The sequence below is a fragment of the Leucopleurus acutus genome, assembly GCF_964270905.1.
Source record: "Leucopleurus acutus genome assembly, chromosome: 11".
NCBI lineage: Eukaryota > Metazoa > Chordata > Mammalia > Artiodactyla > Delphinidae > Leucopleurus > Leucopleurus acutus.
Genome location: NC_139152.1, coordinates 40,412,590 through 40,418,589, shown reverse-complemented (window position 1 = coordinate 40,418,589; position 6,000 = coordinate 40,412,590).

Genomic DNA, 6,000 nt, shown 5'->3' with positions numbered 1-6,000 from the left:
TGAGTTTCTCCCATGTATATATGAGATATACGTGTTAATAAACTTCTATTTGTTTTTCTCTTACTAATCTTTTGTTACAGAACTCCAGCCAAGAACTTAGAAGAGTAAAAGGAAAATATTTTTTTCCTCCCCTACAGCTGCTGTGAACATTTGTGTATGAGTTTCTGTGTGGCCATATGTTTTCATTTCTCTTTGATATAATCCTAGAAGTGGAATTTCTGGTTTATAGGTAACTCTATGCTTAATATTTTGTGGAACTGCCCAACTATTTTCCAAAGTAGTTGCACCATTTACATTCCTACCAGTAGTGTAGGAGAGTTCCAATTTTTCTATACCCTCACTAAGACTTATTATCTTTCTTTTTGATTGTAGCCATCCTAGTGGGTGTGAAGTGGTATCTCACTGGGATTTTGATTTACACTTCCCTGATGGTTAATGATGTTGAGCACCTTTTCACGTACTCATTGGCCATTTGTATATCTTCTTTGGAGAAATGTATATTCAGATTCTTTACCCATTTTTTAATTGGATTATTTGTCTTTTATATTGAGTTGTAAGAATTCTTTACATGTTCTAGTTATGAATATCTTATAATTTGCAAATATTTTCTCCCATTATGTGAGAATGAATAAAATGGATAATATTATATACATAATTTTTTTTTTTTTTTTGGCCACACAGCATGTAGGATCTTAGTTCCCCAACCAGGGATAGAACCTGCGCCCCCTGCAGTGGGAGCACAGAGTCTTCATCACTGGCCCACTGGGGCAGTCCCCATACTATTTCCTGATACAGTCCTTTGAAACACAGAAGTTTTTAATTGCCTATGTTTGCGGTGTCATATCAAAGAAGGCTTTGACCCAGGGTCATTAAGATTTACATTTATATTTTCTTCTAAGAGCTTTATTGTTTGATCTATTACATACACTAGGTATATGATCCATTTGAGTTAATGCGTGTATACATGTTTGTGTATGTGTGAGGAAGGGATCTAACTTTATTTCCTTACATATAGGTATCTAGTTAGCCCAGCAATATATGTTGAAAAGACTATTTTTTCCTCATTGAATTATCTTGAAACCTTTTCAAAAATTAATTGACTATAAGTGTGCAAGTTTATTTCTGGACTCTTAATTCTATTCCATATATCTATACTTATGCCAGCACCACACAGTCTTTTATTATTAATTTACTTATTTTTGGCTGCATTGGGTCTTCGTTGCTGCATGCGGGCTTTCTCTAGTTGCTGCAAGTGGGACTACTCTTCATTGTGGTGCATGGGCTTCTCATTGAGGTGGCTTCTTTTGTTGCAGAGCATGGGCTCTAGGCACTCGGGCTTCAGTAGTTGTGGTACTCGGGCTTCAGTAGTTGCGGCTCGTGGGCTCTAAAGCACAGGCTCAGTAGCTGTGGCACACGGGCTTAGTTGCTGCGAGGCATGCGGGGGGATCTTCCCGGACCAGGGCTTGAACCTGTGTCCCCTGCATTGGCAGGCATATTCTTAACCACTGTGCTACCAGAGAAGTCCCACACAGTCTTGATTATTGTAGCTTTGTAGAAAGTTTTGAAATCAGGGAATATGAGTCCACTAACTTTGTTTTCCTTCAAGTTCTTTTTGCTATTCTTGGTCCCTTGAATTTTCATATAAATTTTAGGATCAGTTTGTTAATTTCTGCAAAGAAGCCAGCTGGGAGTTTTTTTTTTTTTTTTTTTTGTGGTACGTGGACCTCTCACTGTTTTGGCCTCTCCCGTTGCGGAGCACAGGCTCTGGACGCTCAGGCTCAGCGGCCATGGCTCACGGGCCCAGCCGCTCTGCAGCATGTGGGATCTTCCCGGACCGGGGCACGAACCCGCGTCCCCTGCATCGGCAGGCGGACTCTCAACCACTGCGCCACCAGGGAAGCCCACAGCTGGGAGTTTTGATAGGGATTGTATTGTATCTGTATATCAATTTGGGGAATGTTGCCATCTTAACAATAGTAAGTCTTCCGATACTTAAACATTTTTCCATTTATTTAGATCATCTTTAATTTCTTTCAACAATGTTTTATAGTTATTTGATGATGTTAAATGCAATATTATCCAATGTTAGACAGAAGTATTAGTTACAATTAATGTTCCCTGAAGGAACACTATTGTGCTGCACAACATAGTCTCTATACTCATCAGGGATCCAATATGATCATTCCACTGGGATGGCTTTTTACATCTGTGATGAGATGCAGGGATTTTTCCCTACTTGGGTTTATTAAGTAGAATATTTTATTCTACAGCTACAGTAGAGAACAGCATTAAGACACCTTCTGGAAAAAAAAAAAAAAAAAGACACCTTCTGTAGGGACTTCCCTAGTGGCGCAGTGGTTAAGAATCCGCCTGCCAATGCAGGGGACACAGATTTGAGCCCTGGTCCGGGAAGATCCCACCTGCTGCGGGGCAACTAAGCCTGTGTGCCACAACCACTGAGCCTGTGCTCTAGAGCCCGCGAGTGGCACTGCTGAAACCCGTGCCCTCTAGGGCCTATGTGCGGCAACTACTGAGACCACGTGCTGCAACCACTGAAGACCACGTGCCTAGAGCCCATGCTCCGCAACATGAGAAGCCACCACAGTGAGAAGCCCGCGCACCACAAGGAAGAGTAGCACCCACTCGCTGCAACTAGAGAAAGCCTGCGCACAGCAACAAAGACCCAGTGCAGCCAAAAAAAAAATTAAAAAGAAAAAAAAAAAGAAAAGGAGCTGTCACCACAGAAGTCATACACATTAAAAAGATAAACTAGGATATTATGAAGATTTAATCCAATAGATTTGTATTTAAAGATGAACTGAGAAAAAAAACTTCAAGAAGAAATTAAAAATCTGAATAATCACATAACCACTAAAGAAACTGATCAGAAGTTTAAAAAAAATCTTCCCATAACAATACCACCAGCACCATCCAGGTTCAGACTGCTCCACTAGAAAGCTGCACCAAGTTTTAAGGGAAAAATATTCCAATATTATACCAACTCTTCCAAAGAATAGAGATGGCACATTCCTTTATGAATCTATCAAACTCTTACACCAAAATTTGAAAGATAAAAATATATAAGGAAAATTACACCCAATTTCACACATAAACATTGACGTAAATATCCATGCAAATATTAGCAAACTGAATCTAGTAATATGTTCTGAAATATGATACATTGTGACCTAGTCTGACTTATCACAGCAATTCTAGGTCATTTTAACTTTAGGAAACAAATTGGTATAACTTGCCACAGTAACAGAGTAAAAGAGAAAAATCAGAGGATCTCAATACATGCAGAAAAAGCATTCGCTAAACTTCAACATTCATTCATGATAAAACTTTCACCAAATTAAGGAAACCTTAATCTGATAAAAGACATCTATAAGAAAAACTACAGCAAACATCATCCTTAAAGATGAAACATTAAAACCATTCCCTCTGAGTGCAGGAACATGGGAAGAATGCTCATTATCACCACTTCTTTGATCATTCTAATGAAGGTCCCAGTGAGTAAATCAAGAAAAGCAAATAAGAGGAATAAGGAATGCAAAAGAATAAATGTAAATGCAAATTAAATGGTTGTGGTATAATAAAAAATAATATTTGGTTTTTGTCTCTCATTTCCTGGCACAGAGCTCCTAAAGTCCTTGGAATATCCTGAGTAAGAAGAATGTCTTTTGTATGCTAATAAGATAATGGGGAGGGGGGTGGTAATAGATAGCTTTAGGATGGGGGTAGGTCCATTGAAAGACCAAACCAAGATTAGAGGGCAGAAACTTTCAGTCACACCTCACCTCCAGGGAGAGGAGAAGGACTGGCTATTGAGGTCAGTCACCAATGGACAATGATTTAATCAATCATGCCTATGTAATAAAATCTCCATAAAAACTAAATGATAGGGTTTGGAGAACTTCTGGGCTGGTGAATACATCAAAGTACTGGGACAGTGGTGTACCAGGAAAGGGCATGCCTCCCCCTACACCCTGCCCTAGGTATCTCTTCCTCTGGCTCTTCCCAAGTTATCCTTTATAATAAACTGGCAAATATAAGTAAAGTGTTTTCCTGAATTCCATGAATCCTTCTATCAAATTATTGAACCTGAGAGAAAGGGTCATGGAAACCCCTGAATTCATAGCCTGTGGGGCAGAAGTACAGATGGCAAACTGGGACTTGTGACCGACACCTGAAGTAATGACAGTCTGTGTGATTGAGTCCTTAACCAGTGGAGTCTGCAAGAACTCCATATAGCTGGTGTCAGAATTGAAATGACTTGTTGAACTTCCAGTTGGTGTCAAAGAATTAGAGAACTGATGTGGATATATACACTACTATATATAAAATAGATAACTAATAAGGACCTACTGTATCGCACAGGGAACTCTGCTCAATACTCTGTAATAGACTGTATGGGAAAAGAATCTAAAAAAGAGTGAAAGAAAGAAAAAAAGAGAGAATTGATGTGGAAAACACCATGTATTTAGTGTCAGAAAAAACCTTACAGAATGCTTATGTAATGTAAAAATTCCCCCCAAAATGTTCACGTTGTAAGGCCAACTGGCCCGAGGCAGGAGAACACAATCAGATTCACAGGTTGCATCAGACCCAAATTCTCCAGACCATCCAGTTCCAGAAACTGCCCTGGAGACATTCCGGACCACCCAGTTCCAGGAACTGACCTGGGGACTTTGAACCCAGCCCAGCCTTCCCGCCTTTCGAGGGGCGGGACTAACGGTCCCCCAGGATACCTGAAAAGACCACCAAATAAGGGATACCCTGCGCCCTCCCAGATTCACCACACCCCTTTCCCTTCTTCCCCTATAAAATCTTGCCCAACCCTCGCCCGGGTACGACTTCTCTGGCCCCCTTTCTTTCGGACCAGTGAACCTCGCCCGGGAGTGCTCCCTAATAAAGCTCACTTGAAGCTTTCCTCTGTTTCGTGGTGCCGTTTGTTAAGATCCGACCTCACACACGTAAGCTATTAGAATTTAAGAATTTAGCAAGGTTGTTGCTAGGTACAAAATCAATAAATAAAAATCAATTGTACTGGGCTTTGGTGGCTCAGTGGTTAAGAATCCACGTGCTAATGCAGGGGACGTGGGTTCGAGCCCTGGTCTGGGAAGATCCCACATGCCACAGAGCAACTAAGCCCGTTAGCCACAACTACTGAGCCCATGTGCTACAACTACTGAAGCCCACACACCTAGGCCCGTGCTCCGCAACAAGAGAAGCCACCACAATGAGAAGCCTGCACACCGCAACGAATAGTAGCCCCTGCTCACTGCAACTAGAGAAAGCCCGTGCGCAGCAACAAAGACCCAACGCAGCCAAAAATAAATAAAATAAATAAATTTATAAAAAAATTTTAAAAAAGTAATGCATTTGGATTAAAGAAATTTTGCTAAATATAGACAAGCAGAAGGAAGTTTTTTTCAATCACCACAAATCTTACCAGTCAATATTGAGATTTCGTTTTCTTTTCACAGGGTAAACATCAGCCTATTAGGTATTTCCTTTGTGGTAATTCCCTGGCAGTCCAGTGGTTAGGGCTCTGTGCTTCCACTGCAGGGAGCATGGGTTCGATCCCTGGTTAGGAACTAAGATCCCACATGCCATACTGCACAGACAAAAAAGAAAAAAAAAAGTATTTCCTTTGTAAATACTGTAGTAATTTGCTTTCTCAATTTTTAAATTATTTTCTGAATCTGTACTCCTTTCTTATAGACTATAGTTCATATACATAAATTCAGATCATGGTTAATCTCTACTTATTCTCCTTAATCCTCTTTAATTGTTATTGGTATTTTATTTTCATTACTTTCAAAATGCCTTGTCACCAGTTCTCATTTAATCTGAGGAAGTTGAGCTTTCCTTTCTTCTCTGTATAGAAACTTTAAATACTCAAGTCTCTAGATGTTCACTGTGTAATATGGTAGCCACTACACGTGACTATTTAAATTTAAATTAATTAGAATATACAATGGAGAAAGACAGTCT